The sequence below is a fragment of the Rutidosis leptorrhynchoides genome, chromosome 10, assembly GCF_046630445.1.
Source record: "Rutidosis leptorrhynchoides isolate AG116_Rl617_1_P2 chromosome 10, CSIRO_AGI_Rlap_v1, whole genome shotgun sequence".
Taxonomy (NCBI): Eukaryota; Viridiplantae; Streptophyta; class Magnoliopsida; order Asterales; family Asteraceae; genus Rutidosis; species Rutidosis leptorrhynchoides.
In genome coordinates, this window is record NC_092342.1 from 234042910 (window position 1) to 234066593 (window position 23684).

Consider the following 23684-nt stretch of genomic DNA (forward strand, 5'->3'; position numbering starts at 1 on the left):
TAAATTCCATCTCATAATAAATCAAGTGTATTATTCAAATATATGTTTGATTTTACACTTTCATCATCGATGTACTCGAAACTTTTCAAATAATATCATTCGTACTTTGCGAAATTCACAAGAATTCCATGAACCGAACATCATACATAAACAAATAACGAAGTATTGATTCATAATTTCAAAGACATTAAAGAAATACTCCGTAAAAGTTATGTAATTTTTAAAGCCTTTAAGGATTATTCAATTCTAGTTTCAACCGTAAATCAAATGAGTTTAATTTAACATTAACTCATTAAATCTATGTTACATTTGAAGAAAATATACATATATATATATTTTCATAAAGACTGTAATAAAATTCTTTTGTACAAAATATTAATTTTGAATTTTTTTTTTAACGGGTAGATAATACCCGAAAGATATATAAATTCACAATTAATAAGTTACATTCTTCGAATCTGATTCAGCAAATCATCCATTATGCTCCCTACTTTCACAACAATACGCATTCTTTTATACAAATCAAAACAACCATACTCATTCAAAATTTAATTACATATTCTGATTTTGAAATCTCAGAATTCAACTCGAGATATGACCAAAATCATCACTCTTAGATCCTTACATCTTTCATAAGCTATATTTTGACTTCAAAACTGTGTTAGAACATCATATGTATATTAACGATTACAATCTGTGTTCAAAACCCTTCAAAATTCCTGAAGATACTTCAAATAATGAACAATCGAGATGATTATCCAACCACATATTAACCACAGTCTTGCATCTGAAAAGCTCTCGAAACCAGAGTCATAATTTAACACGTATCCGTGTCAGACCCTTTGGCATTTATTAGCAAAAATAACTTTGCGATTCCTTTTCAAATTAGTCAGTTTTGTCACAGCTCCAGCAAGTCAACTTCGACTTTTCAGTTGAAACAGTCTTATTATAACCTTGATATAGACGTTGCCCTTTCGTCATCGTTACCGGAGAACCTTTTATGTCTCACCACATTAGCAATAAACTTACCAACAACTTCACTGATCTTGGACTTTCCGATAAATCATTATATTTATCGAAACCCCATCATTTACTCATCTGCATCTTGTAACAAGAATTGTCATGCCAATTACTGGGAATCAGCAATCAGCATTTTGAAATCTTGCAGCATGTCTCCGCCAATGGTTATATGTGTATATATAACATCTATCTCCAAGACTTATATACTTCGAATGTGAAGTTTCTGAAAAGCACCCTAAATTGAGAACTAGTTCTCCGAAGTTTGGAAAATGCTGATGAAGCAGTAAAAACTGTAAACGACCTTAACAGTCAAAAGTTTACCAATAAAGAATAGTGTGTTGGAAAAGCTCAGAAAAAGAGAAGGTTTGGAACTGGAAAACGGATTAAGAAAACCATGAAGGAGGATGTGGACAAATCACAAAGACTAAACTTGTCTTCAAAGAATCCAAATGATTCAGTGTCTGCTGAAATTATTATCAAATACCTTACTCCTGACTCTAAACCCTTGTGAATAATATTCTTCATCATCCTCTGATCTTAGATATTCTAAGATATCATCATATCTTTCATTATAAATATCTTCAATGTTTCTGAAGATATCTTCATAACTATTGTTTTTCGAAATCATTTATCTCTTTGCGCTATCTGTGTTACATCATAAAAGAAACTATTTTAGTTTCTAAATTCTGAAAAATTCGAATTTAAAATATGTATACTATTGAAGTAGTGTTGGGAACTGAAGCATGAGTTAGTATAATATAATGACATTTGATCAACGTGATTATATTACAGTAAGTCATGCTGAGTTTTTAAATGGAATGTGATGATTCACAGACCATAACATCATCATGTGCCATGTTACACGACTCTTGTATTCTATTTAACCTCTAAAATATTAAGAAAATATTTCTTGATGATTCGGTATTTTCCAGGGTATTCTGGTAATTTAACAAATGAAGACCGTGCCATTACCATTTCCTTCTTAGAACATTAACAATGTTCATTCCGAAATTTATATCTGCGAATTATGGACCATTACAAGCGATGCTTAATCGCAAGAAGAAGAAACGAAAGGACAAAGCTCCAAAATAGAAATTGGAGTATAAATCGCAGCAAATAGGAGGGAGTATTAACTGTGGATGATAATGATTATAGAAGATAGAAGCAGGGACTTTGAAGTATAAGGGAAGATATAAAACCCAACAACAACCCAGAAATTACAAACCATATATATCGATGCATATAGCAATATAAAGACACGGGAGAACTAAAAACACTATAAAACCAAGAGTATAGTAGAAGTAAATAGATTCTTCCGGCGACGGATGAAAAAGAAGAATGACAGATATGAAAGTTAGGAGTATATCAAGAATTAGAACTGGATGGAGCATATTAGCGAATGCTATAAAGTATGAATTGAGGGAGAAAGAATAAAAGGTGTGAGTTGTGGAAATAAGGAAACGAAGGGGGTGGATATATAGTAAAATATCCGACAGAGCAATCAAAACAGATTATCGCATTTAATCAAAGCGGATCCTAACTTCCTTAATTACCGAAGAACCAAATCTTATTACGAAGATTTTCTCTAAATTCCTTGAATTCCGGAAATCAACCGTGTCTATGTCATTGGTTAAAAAGAACGTGAATTTACTCATTTCATTCTTTTGTGATAACTTCACTCGTACTCTTCACAAAAATCAAATTGCTTTATCTATATTACTTGATGATAATAAAACTCTAATTTCCAACTCATATACGTCATGAAAACATACTTATTGTCAGCCATGACCATTCCATTCAAATTTCGGGATGAAATTTCTTTAACGGGTAGGTACTGTGACAACCCGGAAATTTCCAACCAAATTTAAACTTTATCTTTATATTTTTCCAACACGATAAGTAAAGTTTGTTAAGTTAAATCTCAAGAATTTTAAATAGTGTTCATACATTCATTATAACCTCGACCAAATTCCGACGATTCACGAAACGTTATATATAAATAAATATGTATATATATGTATATATATATATATTATAACTTGAGAATATTAATAAAGTATTAAACGTATAATACTTTACATGAACGTATTTGTTTCAATATGTTTATCGATGGAATTAGAAGATAATATCAAATAATTGATTTATCAGATACATTGTGATATGATTACGGGTCTATGTTATGAGGTCTACTGTGATTTAAGAAATCTATTCTTTTTGACAACATTCGGAAAATGGTAAAGTGATTTATAAGTAAAAACGTGGAGTGTAAATAACTTAGATGTTGGATATCGACAAGTTAAGTAACTTGACATTTTTCATTAAGATGATTTCATACGTTTATTTAACCTTTGAACTTTATCTCATGCTTTACCAACAGACTGTAATTTAAAAAATTGAAACCTATTATGAATATATATGATTCTACTTTTCTACAACGTTTTATGATATAACGATTTCCATTATTTTAACCTTTAAACAAAATGATTCTTAAATATATTTAGTTATGGAAAACAAAATTATCATATTTATTTGATTTAGTTTCAAACGTACAAAAACGTTTTCAGTTTAAAAAGAACTTTATTATTAAAACGTATATAACTTTTATAAATATCTAGAACCACTTTTGATAACTCATTACTTAACCAGTATGATAAAGATAACGATATTTATATTTTATTTTATTAAATATATATAACGATTTAAATTAATATTATATATATTTATACGTGTATTATACATACATAGTTTTATACTTTTACTATACTTAAACTTTACCTTTACTTTATTTTTACTTTACTTTAACTTTAATAATTCATTTTAATAATTCATACTTTAATAATTCACTTTAATAATTCATACTTTAATAATTCACTTTAATAACTCATACTTTAATAATTCACTTTAATAATTCAAAAATCTATTATAAATAGAATTCAATAGGTTTTATTATTTCATAGAAACTTGAATATATTTTTCCTTAAACTCTCTCAATCGATTTACATATATATATATATATATTTACTCCGTATTATTTCAAGATATTATTAGTATACATAAAATATTACGACGGAGTGCTGTCCGAGTGATTTCAAAATTGTTTTTCGAGCGGGATAGAGCTAAGGAAATTATAGGTTATAGCTATGGAGGTTATGGGTATGGTTCGGGAGTATTGCTCGTGAGTCAAACTAGTGTTTATCATCTCCGTTACATCTACGTACTTTTCCTGCAATATTGAATCTCAATATTGATACGTGAGCACTCATAACTTAACTTTTATATATTATTAGTGTATCCCTGACTAGTGCTCGAGTATATAGGATTATGCATGCTTATACGTTTGTTATTCTCGTTAGATAGGTTATGTCGAATCTTGAATTAAATACATATGCTATTAAGATAAGGTATATGATATGCATGTCGTTGGAAAGCTAGCGAAAAATTGAGAACTTTTCATTTAGATATCAAATGGTTTCGATGAACGGTTTAGAAGTTATAGTCAATTGAATTTTTGTATTATTATTAAAAATGTTTATTATTATCGTCGTTATAATCTAATTATTATTATTATTATTATTATTATTATTATTATTATTATTATTATTATTATTATTATTATTATTATTATTATTATTATTATTATTATTATTATTATTATTATTATTATTATTATTACTATTATTATTATTATTATTATTATTACTATTATTATTATTATTATTATTATTATTATTATTATTATTATTATTATTATTATTATTATTATTATTATTATTATTATTATTATTATTATTATCATTGTCGTTATTAATAAAAGATATTATTGTTATTTTTATTATTATTACTATCGTTATTATCGTTAAGGTTATAATTATTATTATTATTATTATTATTATTATTATTATTATTATTATTATTATTATTATTATTATTATTATTATTATTATCATTCAAATAGTTATTAGTATTATCATTAATATTATTATTATTAGTATTATTATAATTAAAACTAATATTAGTAACATCTAATTATTATGATTACTATTATTATTATTAATATGAACGTGATATAAAAGACAACTAAAAGCTATTAAACGAAGCAATTAGGAAATAATGAGTATGAGTATCATGATGAAATTAAGATATTGTAAGATATTGATTTAAAGGAAAAATATCGTTTTCATTATTTTACTATTATTATTATTAAAAGTATTATTAATATTAAAACTATCATTTTTACTAAATCTATTATTTTTAATAAAAATATCATTGTTAATATGAAACATCATCATTTTTATCATTTTTGTACTATTGTTAATAAAAATTATCATTTTATCATTTTTAGAAAATATAATTATTGTTATTTTTATTAGTAGAATAATAATTATTATTACAAAATAATACAACTTTTACTTATTATTATTATTATCAATATTATTTTATCAAATAAATATGTGATACAAAGATATTTTACTACGTATAATATAATTACATTAATAATACCTATTATATTATTTTTATGATATTAAATGAACTTTATAAATTTTATTACTTAAGATATATAAAAGTATATTTTTATTATATAAATTTTAAAATAAAATTTTATTTATTAATAAAAGAACTATATTATTTACTTTAATAAAATCTATTAAAAATATTTAAATAAATAAACGACTATATTTAAACTATATAATAATCATGTATAAATTTTGGAAGACATTTTGGTCAATATGACTTTTGTTGACTTTTGCATATTTAGTCTCGAGCATTAGGATTGTGATACACTACGACTTGACCTAAATTGTTACATAGATATTGATCAAACATATAAATATATATAATTAATATAGGTTCGTGAATCCAAGGCCAACATTGCACTTGTTCAATGACGTCATATGTATTTTTACTACAAAATACAGTATTGTGAGTTTCATTTGCTCCCTTTTAAATGCTTTTGCAATATATATTTTTGGGACTGAGAATACATGCGCTGTTTTATAAATGTTTGACAAAATAGACACAAGTACTCAAAAATTACATTCTATGGTTGGATTATCGAAATCGAATATCACCCCTTTTAGCTTGGTAGCCTAAGAATTAGGGAACGGTACCCCTAATTGACGCGAATCCTAAAGATAGATCTATGGGCCTAACAAACCCCATCCGGGTTACGGATGCTTTAGTACTTTGATTTTTATACAGACGAGAGGATTCTGTTATACAGAAGAGAGGATTCTGTTTTGGGGATATTCTATATGCATCTTGTTAATGTCGGTTACCAGGTGTTCACCATATGAATGATTTTACCTTAATGCAGACGAGAGGATTCTGCTTGAGGATTATGTTTATGAAAAATTAAAATCTTGTGGTCTATTATATTATTGGAAATGATTTTACCTTTATGCAGATGAGAGGATTCTGCTATTGGAATTATGTTTAATAAAAATCTTGTAGTTTATTAAAATAATGGAAATGAATGATTATGATAAACTAATGAACTCACCAACTTTTTGGTTGAAACTTGAAAGCATGTTTATTCTCAGGTTTGAAAGAAATCTTCCGCTGTTCATTAGCTCATTTTAAGGATATTACTTGGAGTCATTCATGGCATATTTTGAAAGACGTTGCATTCGAGTCATTGAGTTCATCAAGATTATTATTTTGTCAATTATAGTTGGATGTATTATGAAATGGTATGCATGCCGTCAACTTTAGATGTGAATAAAGTTTGTCTTTTAAAAACGAATGCAATGTTTGTAAAATGTATCATATAGAGGTCAAATACCTCGCGATGTAATCAACTTTTGTGAATCGTTTATAATGTATATGAACGAGTCCTTTCAAAATTGTCCAAGAAGATATCGATCACCTAAACAGAAGATTGACCCGACGCATGATGATTTTAGATCATCTTATGCTCATAGGACAAAGTTCGCCTGTAAATGATGAAATTCGTGCAAGAAGACATACGAAAAATGTTGTCTACGGAGATTCAAAAAGAAAGAATTTCAACAGGTCAATTTCTCCTGTGAAAAGTAAAGTTCCTAAAAAGGATACTGAGGCAAAAGTTGCCACGTCGTGTGATCAAGGTAGAGCCTTTGAACCAAAGGCACGCCCACCTTCAGAGAAAGCAAGTCGTCGAAAATATTTTTCACGAAACAAACCATAAGTCAAGCACTCAGAAACTGAGCAGAATGTCAAACAACGAAAGAGCGATACTGCTCCTACCAAACTTTCTAAGTTTGTGGTCTCTAATGATGAGATTCCTCCTAACTCAAATGGGAAATGGATGGAATTTCAAGCTATGGGTGTTAATGGACAACCTACTGCCGTTCGGGTGTGGGTTCCCATTATCAATTAATTCTTTTAATGTGATATGTAGGGAACCAGGGCACCTGCAAATAACACCTGGATAGTTGATAGCAGCGCTTCAAGGCATATGAAAGGACATCTATCTATGCTCTCGGACGTACACCCAATTAAGGGAGGTTATGTTGCGTTTGATGGAGATAAAGGTGGTCACATTTCTGCTCAAGGGTTACCAAGGAATGAGAAAGTTAGCTTCGACAAAGTGAACTATTGGCAAGAGCTTGCAAATAATTTGTTGTCAGTTTCGTAAATCTGTGAAAAATCTTTCAAAGTAGCATTTGATGATGAATTTAGCTACATCTTAAAACCAGAGTTTGTGATTCCACCAGGAATGGTTTTGATGAAGGATCTGAGATAAGCTGATCTTTATATGCTGGATATGAACATTGCTACTTCAACTGCTGAGTATCATCAAGCTTTTATTTCTAAAGCAACTGAACAAGAGTATATCACTTGACACAAACACATGGGTCATTTACGTTTTCAAAAAATGAATCACCTTATTCACAATAATCTTGTAGAAGGTGTTGATCTTCGCTCTTTTCAGATTCCAGGAACATGTGTTCCTTGTAAGAAGGGTAAATAGCAAAAGAAAGTTCATAAGCTGATTAAGTACAATCCAATCTCTGCTCCACTTGAATTGTTACACATGGATCTTTTTGGTCCAATACCTTTTGAAAGCATTGATGGAAGTAAGTACTGTCTAGTTGTAACTGATGATTATTCAAAATTTTCTTGGGTAATGTTCTTAAAAGTAAAGTCTGATACTTTTAAGAATTTAAAGGTGCTAATCAATCGATTAGAAACAGGTTTTAATCTCAAAGTGAGAAAGATTCATTGCAACAACGACACTGAATTCAAGAATCAGTATCTTGCAGGTTTCTGCATTAAAAAGGTATTAATATGCAATTCAATTCTCTATACGCTCCTCAGATGAATGGTGTTGTAGAAAGAAAGAATAGGGTGTTAATTGAGACCACTAGAACTATGCTAGCAGACTCATCGTTACATGTTCATCTTTGGGGTGAAGCTGTTGCAAATGCCTATCACACTATGAATCGAGTTCTGACTGTTAAGCGACTGGGTAAAACTTGCTATGAGTTACTACATGGGAGAAAACCTACTCTAAAGCATCTAGAACCATTTGGTGCACCATGTACCATCTTGAAAAGAAAACCACGAAGTAAGTTCGATGCTAAAGTTGTTACTGAAGTATTTCTTGGGTATAGTTCTCCTAACAAGCGAGTTTTCAACAATGAAATAAGATGTGTGGAAGAATGGTCTGAAGTTGATGTCCAAAGAAATTAACCTAAAAGTGCTCCTAAGAGTCATCCTTGGATTTATAACTATGATGAGTTTATTGATTCATTTAATCTTTCCCCAGATCATATGGAGAATGAAGTAGAGTTACAAATGCTGTTTGATTTACAGAATACACCAGAAGTGTCCGCACCTACTCAAACTCCAACTCCATCACCATCTTCGCCGAGCCAGTACAAGAATTTGATCAAGATGTTGATCTAGTGTATGATACTTGCAGATATGATATTTCAAGTGAATGTTCCAAAAATCCTGAAGATTTTGGATATACAACAAATCTACATCACGAGATACTTGTTCCTGCATAACCAGTTCTCAGAACCACAGCTGCTCATCCTAGAGAAAATATTATTGGTGATCCAAATGCATGTGTTAGAATGAGACAACAAGTTCAGTTTGATTGTCAAGTTGATACTCACATGACGGCTGCTGCTGCTGCTTTCTTTGAGTATTCATGTCATATTTCCATAATTGAGCCGAAGACAACAAAAGAAACTTTGAAGCATGTTGACTGGGTTATGGCCATGCAAGAAGTGATTCAACAGTTTCATCGTTTGGATGTTTGGAAGTTGGTAACAAAACCGAACGGAGCTAAAGTAGTTGATCTCAAATACGTTTGGAAGTGCAAGTATGAATAAGATGGCAATGTTATCCGTAAAAAAGCTAGCATGGTAGCTAAAGGTTATCAGCAAGATCCTGAATTCAACTACGATGAAGTTTTTGCTCCTGTAGCCAGATTGGAAGCTATCCATATATTCTTGGCATTCACATCTTTTATGAAGTTTAAATTGTATCAAATGGATGTCAAGAGTGCTTTTCTTTATGGTAAGCTTAATGAAAGGGTATATGTTAATCAACTACCGGGTTTTGAGGATCATCTTCATCCTGAAAAATTTTACCGATTATGATGAGCCCTTTATGAATTACATCAAGCCCTGAGAGCTTGGTACGGACGTCTGTCAAGTTATCTGATCGAAAAAGGATATCAAATGGGCACGGTAGAATGTACTCTATTAACGAAAGTACAAGATGACGATATTATCTTGATCTAGATTTATGTCGATGACATCATTTTCGGTTCTACTAAGCAGGAACTCGTTGACGAATCTGAGCAGGTTATGAAAGACGAATCCGAAATAAGCAAATTGGGTCTCTTACATTATTTTCTTGGTTTGCAAGTCGAACATACAGACAACTGAATTTTTCTTCACCAAGCAAAATATTTGAATGATATACTTGAACATTTCGGTATGACTCAAGAATGTCCAGTTTCCACCCTGCTAGCTGTAAATCACGGGATTTCACTAGATTGTGAAGGGGAGCCTGTTGATCCAACATACTATCGAGCAATCATCGGATCTCTCATGTATCTCACTGCATCTAGGCCGAATATAATGTTCGCGACATGTCTTTGTGCTCGTTACCAAGTTAATCTGAATACAATTCATCTTATAGCTGCTAAACAGATTTTACGTTATCAGTTACACTCTCTAAATCTTGGCATCTGGTATTCAAATGATGACAAGTTTGATCTTGTAACATACAGTGACTCAGACTATGCAAGATGCAAAATCAACAACAAGTCTACATCAGGAGGATGTCAGTTTCTAAGCGAAAGGATGGTGACCTGTGTAACACCCCGTTTTCCCGTACGTATCGAAAGGTACATACTTAAACATTTATACGTTGTAACTCGCTAGATTATGCGTAATTGTATAGATATATGAGTAGATATGTGCCTACAAGTGTATACATGGGCTTTGATAGCGTTAAGTCTTATGAGACTATTGTTGAAGTTTAGGCGAATGTAGGAAGTGGGTTTTATGTGTGCGAAGCAAATAAAATCAAAATTCGTTTAAGGTTGTCGAGGTGTCCAGGTGACGGCTAATGCCGCGCCGCGACAACAGGGTCGCGCCTCGACACATAAAGCAATTATGGATCAGAAGTTGGGTTAAGAAGGGTTCATTTTCCTTCGATATGTCGCGCCGCGACATCTGGCCCGCACCGCAGCAAATCTGCTGGACAGATTCCAGTTTTTGCTCAATATAAGGGATTTTAAGGGGAAAATTGGTAAATTTACATGTGGATCTGATGGGAGCATTAACTCTCCACCACATATCCATTGAATTCATTTCTTTTTCCATTTTCTCTCCATTTTCTCTCCAAAAACTCAACACCCATTTAGATTAAAAGTGAGATTTGAGAGGGAGGAATTGAGGGTTGATCCTTGGAGCGAGAATTAAAGTTGTTCCTTGTATCTCTAGCTATGCGTTGATAGTCTCGGTAAGTTCTAACTTTATGTTTTAGGTTTTAATTGGTCAATGGCTAGGGTTTGGGTTACTAGAGATTTGTATGACCCATTTGAGGGTAAAATGGGTGAGTTTGGGTGAGGTTGTTGTAATGAAACCCTAATAGTCCCAATTTAGGGTTTTGGCCTTGTGATTTGAGGTTGTGAGTGTTAATTGGTGTTGTTAATCACTAACGCACTTTAGGATTTATGAAAGAAGTGTAAATGGGTAAGTTTGACTTGATTGTGAATTAAAGTAATATAAAATGGGTCAAAATGTACTAGTTGACCTAATTAGATGAAATGGGTATAGATTACCCTAAGTTTTGTGTTAATTGAAGTTAATAGACTTTAATTCACTAGTCATAGTGATTAAAGTCGAGTCTTGGCCATTTATGGGCGGTTGCGAGTAGTTGAGTAATTTAATGCAAATTGGGTCATTAAATGCTCAAGTGGAGTATTGTGGTTAATCCCACTAGTTGTGAAATTGAATGTGCACTTAATGATTTAGGTACATTGCGTTAAAGCTCGGAAGTGCTAAATCATCATCCTTGTGATAAGGTGAGTGGAGTAATTATACGTATGTGTATATGACGTATTTATTTGTGGGTGTTATGGTATGAACCATCGAGCCGATAGTGCCATAACATGTATGTGATAAGATGTGAATCACGAACCGGTAGCATCGAGTGTGAACCACGAGCCGGTAGCACTATAAAATAAGATGTGAACCACGAGCCGGTAGCATCGAGTGTGAACCACGAGCCAGTAGCACTATAAAAGAGTATGACTCGAGCGTATGGTGTGAACCACGAGCCGGTAGCACCATAGCGTTATTGGTTAACCATATTGAGAATGTTTATTGTTTAGCATATTATATATATGATGAGTTGAGTATATGCTAATGAAGTGGCGTGATAATGTACGACTTGTTGGTGTTACGTTTATGTTGACATGTTATTTGAGTTACAAGTTCGTATGAGGTATTTGGTATTGTGATTGCAAATGGATAGGTTATATATATGTATGTATAATTGTTTCACTCACTAAGCATTGCTTATCCTCTTGTTGTTTACCATTTTATAAGTTCCAGCTTGGACAAGGGTAAGGGCATACGGTTGGATTAGTTGTCTCCCGTTTGTGTTGACAGGGGATGCTCTTGGAATAGCTTTTGAAGTGGCCGAACGTTTTGGGTAGTTTCGCCCCAAACCATACTCGAGTGTCGTTTGGATTATAAACTATCATTTGTTGTTGGTCAAACTTGTATCACATTCGTTAATGGCCTTTGTGCCTCTTTGTAAAAATTAAACTCGTAATATGTTTTGACGAATTGTGTGGAATGGGTTACATATTTAATTGGCACGTAAATGTGTATTATATTTTAAATAAAAAAAAAATTATCGTACGAAGTACGGGTTGGGTTGTTTCAAGTGGTATCAGAGCATGGTCTAAGGGATTTAGGCGACTTGAGATAGGTTCCTAGACTTGGACTTTATTGTGCGAGCGCTTTATGCGGGACTTGTATGACTTTGGGTCTAATCGGGAATTGTTAGTGCTTTAGTTTATGTGAGCTAACCTTGTACTAATTGTTTTGTGTTGTGTTTAGCAATCATCAAGCAAGACGGATGTTGTACTAGCGAGTTAATGCGACGTGCTCACGTAACAATGATTAGCTACCGTTGTTATGGGTGCAAATCGTGTCAAACAAGTAATGTACGACGATTGTCGAGCAAGATGGAGTAGTGTGGTGTACATGTATATACTTACATGTTATGTCTTTTCGTTCTTTGTTTAATCCTTTCCGTTTTATAGAATGAAGACGAGAAACGGACACGATAATGATAACGGTGGTACGAGTGAGGAAGTTGAAATCACGGCCAAGGTTGAGGCCATATTTAAAAAGTTAAAGAAGGATTTTCTTGACGATGTCTGAAAGGTCTTCCAAGAGTCGGTCGATGGACAAGTGACCGAAATGATCAATGATCGAATGAAAGCCGCAATAGAGGAGGCTTTAGAGGCTAGAAACATTTACCCTCGAGGCGAAGGGGGTGAAGGTAATGGTGGGGGTGGAAGGCGGGACTTCCACTACAAAAATTTCAAGGATACTCAACCTCCGATGTTTAATGGGGTGAGGGATCCATTGAAAAGCACTTGTTGGATTTCTGATATCGAGGGAGCTTTTCGTACCTCAGAATGTCCTCCTAAGAAGAAGACAAGGTATGGGTCTAGCATGTTACGTGAAGAAGGCAAGTTGTGGTGGGACGATAAAATCAAATTGTATGGTGCAGAGCAATGCATGAGCTTGACATGGGAGGAGTTTAAGAAGGAATTCTTCCAAGAATACCGAACTTCTTCCAACCTTGATAGAATCCGGGACGAGTTGCATCATTTACAACAAGGTTCAATGGACTTGGTTACTCTCAAGTCTACCTTTTTGGCAAAGACTCGTTTTTTCCCGGAATATGTTGGTGACAATCACAAGCTAATGAAAGATTTCTACCGTACCTTGAACGATGAGTTAAAGGGTAAGATTAGTCGGGGAATGTCTAAGACTTTTGAAGAGCTATTCGAGTTGGCTCGGGGTTTTGAACCGGAGGTTCCGAGGAAGAGTGATTTCACTTTTTCAAAGAGAAAGTTTGAAGGTTCGAGTCATTCGAACTTTTCCAATAAAAAGAACAAGAAAGGCTCCGAAAGCATTAATAGTGTGAAGAAGGGTGCTTACAGGGCCCACATGTTATAATTGTAATCAAAGAGGACACATGGCCCGTGATTGCACCAAGGCGTCAACCAAAGTCACTTGCTTTAATTGTGGTAAAGAGGGGCACAAGAGGCAGGAATGCCCCGATTTGAATAATGATAACGTTAAGCAGTTAGAGAAAGCGGCAGGTACGGCTAGGGGTCGAAACTATTTGATGACCAATGATGAAGCCAAACAATCCAACGAAGTTGTCTCAGGTACTTTTATGGTTAACTCTAATCCGGTAAGGATTTTATTTGATAGCGGTGCAAATTTGTCGTTTGTGTCTCCAAAATTTGTGCCTCAACTTGATAGACCGTTAGCTAAGTTAAGTCGTCCGGTAGAAGTCGAAATAGCAGACGGCAAGACGGTGCTAGTGGTTGATGTGTGTAAGAATTGCGATGTCGTTTTTGGTGCCGAAAACTTTAAAATTGACCTCATCCCTATGACCTTGGGCGATTTTGATATCATTGTTGGTATGGATTGGCTCGATCGAAATAGAGCCGATATTGCATGCCATGAAAAGTTTATACGTGTGAAGACCCCAAGTGGGGGAGAGTTGATTATTCATGACGATAGACGAAGAAGACTTGTGCCGATATGTTCTTTTGCACGGGCACGTCATTTTCTTGTTAGTGGTGGCATAGCTTTTCTTGCCCATGTTGTTGATACTCGTGATGAGCCACCACCTATTCGTGAAATTTCAGTGGTTAGTGAATTCGAAGACGTTTTTCCGGACGAGTTACCGGGTGTTCCGACGGGAAGACAAGTTGAATTTCGTATTGAGTTGGTTCCGGGAGCTACTCCCATTGCTAAAACTCCTTACCGTTTAGCACCAACGGAAATGCAAGAGTTGTTAAAAACCCAAGAGTTGCTCGAGAAGGGTTTTATTCGACCGAGTGCTTCGCCGTGGGGCGCTCCGGTTTTATTCGTGAAAAAGAAGGATGGTAGTATGCGGATGTGCATCGATTACCGGGAGTTGAATAAAGTGACAATCAAAAATCGTTATCCACTGCCTAGGATCGACGATTTGTTTGATCAACTCCAAGGTGCGACGTATTTCTCTAAGATCGACCTACGGTCTGGCTATCACCAAATGCGGGTCCGTGAGGAAGATATTGAGAAAATGGCTTTTCGAACACGTTATGGGCATTTTGAGTTCGTAGTTATGCCTTTTGGTCTTACGAATGCACCGACAGCATTCATGGATCTTATGAACCGAGTGTGCCAACCTATGTTGGACAAGTCGGTAATTGTGTTCATTGACGACATACTTGTTTATTCAAAGAGTATGAACGAACATGAACGTCATTTGCGTGAAGTATTGAAGACATTACGAAAGGATAAGTTGTATGCTAAGTTCTCCAAATGTGAATTTTGGCTAATGGAAGTTCAATTCCTTGGTCATATTGTGAACAAGGAGGGTATTCAAGTGGATCCGGGGAAGATAGAGACGGTGAAGAGTTGGAGACAAACGACTACGCCTACGGAGGTCCGAAGTTTTCTCGAATTGGCCGGTTATTATCGTCGGTTTATCCAAGACTTTTCTAAGATCGCTTCTTCATTGACGAAATTGACGAGGAAGAACGCGAGGTTTGCTTGGGAGAACGAGCAAGAAGTTGCCTTTCAATTGTTAAAGGAGAAGTTATGTCAAGCTCCGGTGTTAGTATTGCCGGAAGGAGTGGAAGACATGACGGTTTATTGTGATGCTTCGTTAAATGGACTCGGGTGTGTTCTAATGCAAAGAGGTAAAGTCATCGCTTATGCCTCTCGACAGTTAAAGGAACACGAGACGAGATATCCGACTCATGATCTTGAGTTGGCGGCGGTTGTGCATGCGTTGAAAATTTGGCGCCATTACTTGTATGGTGTCAAGTGTACGATTTATTCGGATCATAAGAGTTTGAAACATTTCTTTAATCAACGAGATTTGAATTATCGTCAACGTAGGTGGATGGATGTGGTAAAAGATTATTATTGTGAAATACTTTATCATCCGGGCAAGGCGAATGTGGTCGCGGATGTGTTAAGTCGAAAGAGTCATCACCCGGCGTTACGATTGGGATTGTTACGTATGATTATTACTAACGATTTTTTTGAAAAACTCTGTGTGATTCAAATAGAGGCTTACGTTCACAACAAGCATGCAGAGCGAATTGTGGGACAATCGGAGTTCATTACTATGGGCTCGCGTGGTTTGTTGTCTTTTCAAGGAAGAGTGTGGGTGCCTAAGATGGGTGATTACCGACAAGTGCTACTCTATGAAGCACATAGGTCAAAGTATTCCATTCATCCGGGCGCGACGAAAATGTATCTTGATTTAAGGAAAGATTATTGGTGGCCGGGCATGAAACGTGATGTTGTGAAGTATGTTGAGCAATGCGTCACGTGTTTGCAAGTTAAAGCCGAGCACCAAAAGCCGTATGGTAAGTTACAACAGTTAGAAATCCCGAAATGGAAATGGGAGCACGTTACCATGGACTTCATCACAAAGTTACCTAAAACGGCGAGAACCCAATTTGATTCAATTTGGGTTATAGTAGATCGATTGACGAAGAGTGCTTTGTTTCTTCCCATTAAGGAAGCGTTGTCGTCGGAGACTTTGGCTAAGTTGTTTATCAAGGAAGTCATCTCTCGACACGGCATTCCTATATCGATTGTTTCGGATCGAGATACTCGTTTTACATCTCGATTTTGGGAAAAGTTTCATGAGGATATGGGTACACAATTGAAATTGAGCACGGCGTATCATCCTCAAACGGACGGTCAAACCGAACGTACGAATCAAACTTTAGAAGATATGTTACGTGCGTGCATTATCGATTTTGGTGGTAGTTGGGACGAGCACTTACCTTTGGTGGAATTATCGTACAATAATAGTTATCATACTAGTATTGGGATGCCACCTTATGAGATGCTTTATGGGTGTAGGTGTCGAACCCCGATTTGTTGGGGTGAAGTGGGACAAAAGGAAATCGGGAGTACCGATTTGGTTTTAGAGACGAATAGCAAGATTGATGTGATCCGAGAGCATTTGAAAAAGGCTCAAGATAGGCAAAAGTCGTATGCCGACAGACGTAGACGAACGATCGAATTTCAAGAAGGTGACATGGTGATGCTTAAGGTTTCGCCATGGAAAGGTATTATTCGATTCCGGAAACGAGGAAAGTTAGCTCCTCGGTTTATTGGACCATTTAAGGTTTTAGCTCGTGTTGGGGAAGTCGCGTATCGTTTGGAATTACCCGAAGAGCTTGCGGGGATCCATAACACATTTCATGTTTCCCATCTCAGTAAGTGTCTTGCGGATGATTCATCTTGGGTGCCATTAGACGAGATTGAGCTAAATAATAAGTTAGAGTATATCGAGGAACCGATTGCCATACTTGATGAGAAGGTCAAAAGGTTGAGACATAAAGAGGTTAGGACTTTTAAAGTTCAATGGCATCGTAGTAAGGGTTCCGAGTTTACTTGGGAGCCCGAAGAGTTTGTATTGGTTTATCTTCCTTCTTGTCATGCGGCTTGGATCGCGAGGACGCGCTCCGATTCAAGTGGGGGAGAGTTGTAACACCCCGTTTTCCCGTACTTATCGAAAGGTACATACTTAATCATTTATACGTTGTAACTCGCTAGATTATGCGTAATTGTATAGATATATGAGTAGATATGTATATATATATATATACTTGATAATGTGTGCGCCTACAAGTGTATACATGGGCTTTGATAGCGTTAAGTCTTATGAGACTATTGTTGAAGTTAAGGCGAATGTAGGAAGTGGGTTTTATGTGTGCGAAGCAAATAAAATCAAAATTCGTTTAAGGTTGTCGAGGTGTCCAGGTGACGGCTAATGCCGCGCCGCGACAAACAGGTTCGCGCCGTGACACATAAAGCAATTTTGGATCAGAAGTTGGGTTAAGAAGGGTTCATTTTCCTTCGATATGTCACGCCGCGACATCTGGGCCGCGACGCGGAAAATCTGCTGGACAGATTCCGGTTTTTGCTCAATATAAGGGATTTTAAGGGGCAAAATGGTAAATTTACATGTGGATCTGATGGGAGCATTAACTCTCCACCACATATCCATTGAATTCATTTCTTTTTCCATTTTCTCTCCATTTTCTCTCCAAAAACTCAACACCCATTTAGATTAAAAGTGAGATTTGAGAGGGAGGAATTGAGGGTTGATCTTTGGAGCGAGAATTAAAGTTGTTCCTTGTATCTCTAGCTACGCGTTGATAGTCTCGGTAAGTTCTAACTTTATGTTTTAGGTTTTAATTGGTCAATGGCTAGGGTTTGGGTTACTAGAGATTTGTATGACCCATTTGAGGGTAAAATGGGTGAGTTTGGGTGAGGTTGTTGTAATGAAACCCTAATAGTCCCAATTTAGGGTTTTGGCCTTGTGATTTGAGGTTGTAAGTGTCAATTGGTGTTGTTAATCACTAATGCACTTTAGGATTTATGAAAGAAGTGTAAATGGGTAAGTTTGACTTGATTGTGAATCTAAGTAATATAAAATGGGTCAAAATGTACTAGTTGACCTAATTAGATGAAATGGGTATAGATTACCCTAAGTTTTGTGTTACTTGAAGTTAATAGACTTTAATTCACTAGTCATAGTGATTAAAGTCAAGTCTTGGTCATTTATGGGCGGTTGCGAGTAGTTGAGTAATTTAATGCAAATTGGGTCATTAAATGCTCAAGTGGAGTATTGTGGTTAATCCCATTAGTTGTGAAATTGAATGTGCACTTAATGATTTAGGTACATTGCGTTGAAGCTCGGAAGTGCTAAATCATCATCCTTGTGATAAGGTGAGTGGAGTAATTATACGTATGTGTATATGACGTATTTATTTGTGGGTGTTATGGTATGAACCATCGAGCCGGTAGTGCCATAACATGTGTGTGATAAGATGTGAACCACGAGCCGGTAGCATCGAGTGTGAACCACGAGCTGGTAGCACTATAAAATAAGATGTGAACCACGAGCCGGTAGCATCGAGTGTGAACCACGAGCCGGTAGCACTATAAAAGAGTATGACTCGAGCGTATGGTGTGACCCACGAGCCGATAGCACCATAGCGTTATTGGTTAACCATATTGAGAATGTTGATTGTTTAGCATATTATATATATGATGAGTTGAGTATATGCTAATGAAGTGGCGTGATAATGTACGACTTGTTGGTGTTACGTTTATGTTGACATGTTATTTGAGTTACAAGTTCGTATGAGGTATTTGGTATTGTGATTGCAAATGGATAGGTTATATATATGTATGTATAATTGTTGCACTCACTAAGCATTGCTTACCCTCTCGTTGTTTACCATTTTATAGGTTCCGGCTTGGACAAGGGTAAGGGTATATGGTTGGATTAGTTGTCTCCCGTTTGTGTTGATAGGGGATGCTCTTGGGATAGCTTTTGAAGTGGCCGAACGTTTTGGGTAGTTTCGCCCCAAACCATGCTCGAGTGTCGTTTGGATTATAAACTATCATTTGTTGTTGGTCAAACTTGTATCACATTCGTTAATGGCCTTTGTGCCTCTTTGTAAACATTAAACTCGTAATATGTTTTGACGAATCGTGTGGAATGGGTTACATATTTAATTGGCGCGTAAATGTGTATTATATTTTAAATAAAAAAAAAATTTATCGTGCGGAGTACGGGTTGGGTTGTTTCAACCTGGCAATGCAAAAAGCAAGCTGTAGTTGCACTTTCCACATGTGAACCGGAATATATTGTTGCTGCTAGTTTCTGTTCGCAAGTTGTCTGGATTCAACAACAACTTCGCGATTACGGACTAAGAATCTCTTTCTCTCCTCTTTATATTGATAATATTGCGGCTATTGTGAAAGGACCCGTCCTAATCCATCCGGACGAAGTCCATATCGATTATAAACGATTCACAATAGTTGATTACATCGCGAGGTACTTGACCTCTATATAATACAATTTACAAACATTGCATTCGTTTTTAAAAGACAAACTTTCATTTACATCGACAGTTGACAGACATGCATACCATTTCATAATATATCCAAATATAATTGACTTAATAATAATCTTGATGAACTCAACGACTCGAATGCAACGTCTTTTGAAATATGTCATGATTGACTCCAAGTAATATCTTTTAAATGATCAAATGCACAGCGGAAGATTTCTTTCGTACCTGAGAATTAACATGCTTTCAAGTGTTAACCAAAAGGTTGGTAAGTTCATTAGTTTAGCATAAATAATCATTTCATAATTTTAATAGACCACAAGATTTCATATTTCCATTTCTCATAAACATACGTCCCATGCATAGAGACAAAATATCATTCATATGGATTGAACACCTGGTAACCGACATTCACAATTTTCATATAAGAATATCCCCATCATTCCAGGATCCTCCTTCGGACATGATATAAATTTCGAAGTACTAAAGCATCCGGTACTTTGGATGGGGCTTGTTGGGCCCGATAGATCTATCTTTAGGATTCGCGTCAATTTGGGTGTCTGTTCCCAAATTCTTAGATTTCCAGACTTAATAAAAAGGGGCATATTCGATTTCGATAATTCAACCATATAATGTAGTTTCACATGTGATGACCCGGGAATTTCCGACCAAATTTAAACTCCAGTCTTTATATGGTTTCGACACGATGAGCAAAATCTGTAATGTTGAGTCTCGAAAGTTTTGAAATCTACATTTATATAATCAATTACCCTTGACTGTGCTCGATGATTCACGAACATTTGTGTGTATAGATAGGTATATATAAGATCTAGTTATATTAATTGAAAACGTTAACAAAGTATTAGATGTATAATACTTTACATGAACATATTTTTTCCAATATATATTTAATATAATTATAGACGGAATTAAATGATAATATCAAATGATTGAATTATCAGATACAATGTGATTATGAATACGAGTCTCTGTTATGAGGTCCACATTGATTTAAGAAATCTTTCCATTTTAACAGTATTCGGAATAAATGGTACAGTGATCTTCTAATGAGATCAAGGAGTAAATTAACAAGGATCAGACAAAAGTTAATGGAGATTCCTGTTGATTTCCAATATATGTTTTACAATAAATTACTCGTGACTTTTAATAAGTTAACTATTAAGTAAAAATACTAATTGAAATAATAAGATATAACCGAAACTTTGTTAAAAATAATAAAGAGACTATATTGATTTTTGTTCTTCTTAACTGTGATTTTGTTGAAATAATCCGCATAGATACAATTGTGTCACTATCCCCTTTATTTTTTTTCCTCTGTCTTCTACTTCGTCCGAATAAACATGTCTACCCATATTTTTATATAAGTTAATTCAATCATGAATCAATCAACTTTTCTATTATCAAATATCAATTATAATCATACGTGCCCTTGACAACTATCATCACTACTTTAAATCATCCACTTGGGTTTTAAAGAATCAAATTTAACAACTAAATTCATGTATCTTTCTTTTATCTTACTGAGATCACATCTTTAACCACTATCTATATCAATTATCCATTCTCTATATATCTATATCTATAACATACATATACACATACAGGATATCTAAGATAAAAACCCATTTCACTTATGATTTTTCTTTTCCTTCTTGCCTTCAAAAGTTTTCTGTTTCTCCTTGCTTGTCACCACTTCACACATTAATCGATCACCACCTCTCTTTCACTCTCTATCTCTCATCCTCTCTCTCACTGATTCATTTATATTAACTGCCATCATCACCATCATGTATAACCGTCGAGCTCCTTTATCACCCACAACAACCGGTAAACACCCTCTTGCTCTCTTTCTATATATCTTCTCTCTTTCTATTCTCTTGAACGTAAACCCAACCCAAACACCCATGATTTAGCTACTACTATAATCCGTATTTGTGTTTATAGATTGTGAACTCTAACACCTTCCAACGTCACTCCAACAATCATGACCTCCACCACCATGTCTCCTTCAACCGTGAGCACACCACCATTTTTTTATTTCTCTCCTATTTCGGTAAACTAACTCAACACCCATCCCTGCTACCGCATACAATTTTTACCCAAAAATCAACATAACGGCTACAACATATATATCTTTGATGTTTATATTTCGATCACCACAAACCCACTAGACAATCACCTTCCTTCTACTACTCATGTTCTCTATTTATTTTCGGTGAACACCCAAAAACCGCCTGCTGCAACCTTATTCTATTTCTAAATGTTGGTAAGTAACCCAAAAACACTCCACTGTTATTTGTTGTTGTTCACGTTGCCACTGCGTCTTTTATTTCCGTTTTAATCACCTTCACTCCACCACTTAAACCCATCGAAAGGTTTCAACTACCATGTATCACTGTTTCTGCAGCGGCTATAGCATCGGCCCCCTATCCAAACACCACTCTTAAACCACCACCATAGACCATCGATCATCACCAATAACACGCTGTAAATTACTACTATTTCCATTTAAAAACCACCATTTAACTATCTTTGTTGCTACTGTTTCTGTGAAAAAGATGAACGAAATAATGATGAGTGAAGAGGTTGACATGATAATGATAAAAACAAGATGAGGACTCTATGATGATGATGGCCACGATATATTTTGCTTTCCTGCTACATGTTAGTTTCTATTTCTATTGATAACCGAACCAGAAAGTATTTTTAAATACCCACTTGCAAATAAACCAACCCTCCTTTTATATTATACTGACGTCGACTTCTATTTATAATGGGCCGATCATGTTTTAACAAAATTACATTATACATAGTTGGGCTGCTATGAATTCTTTGGGCCGAAGTAAAAATGGGCCAGGTTATAAGTGATATCCATTACCATGGTTACTGCTCCTGCCACTTTGTGTTTCCTTCGTATTTCTTTTTGCTAATCGTGAACCGCCACATTCGAAAACCATCAGCACAAAACCACGTTTATGTTGCTGCTTTCTTTTCTTTCTGTATTCGGTTACAGTGACGGGAGGAAGAGGGTATCAGATGATGAAACAGGAAAATAAAAACGATACACGAAATGATAATAATTTTACGTTTATAATGATGGTGACACGTGAAGATAACGATGGAAGGTTACGATGTACAGTAATAAATTGATGAAGGAAAGTGACGAGGAATAGTGATGATAGATTAGATGATAAAAATGATGTTAATGGGTTGAAGAAGATAGAACAGAAATTATAATCGGGATAAATAAATAATTTGGGGTTTTAAATCAGAAAGAAACGAGTGGTCCAATGGTTAAGGTGTGTGCCCGGTATGCGAGAGGTCGTGGGTTCGAGTCCTACCTGAGGCGTTTTATTTTTAGGACAAGCTAATAAGGTAGTTCTTAATTTTTATTATTATTATTATTATTATTATTATTATTAATATTATTATTATTATTATTATTATTATTATTATTATTATTATTATTATTATTATTATTATTATTATTATTATTATTATTATTATTATTATTATTATTATTATTATTATTATGATTGATATTGTTATTACTAGTATTAATTAGTATTGTTAAAATTGCTATTTTTACTAATATTATTATCATTACAAATACAAGTATTAGGATAAAAATTATCATTTATTATTATTAGTATTATCATTACAATTATCATTTTTAAAATTTATATTATTAACAAAAGTATTTTTTTATAAAATTATCATTTGCATTATTATTACAAGTATTATAATTCTTATTATCATTAAGTATTATTATTATTCTTAATAATATTATTAGTATTAGTATTACTATGGTTATTATTTTAGTTATTACAATTGTAGGTATTATCATTATAAAGACATGACATCTATTGGATATTATTATTATCATTATTAATTCCATAACAACAAAAATTTACTATAACAAATAAATATCTTCTATATAAAAGTATAATTTTTACAACTATCATAATATCTCCTACAATTATAAACATTA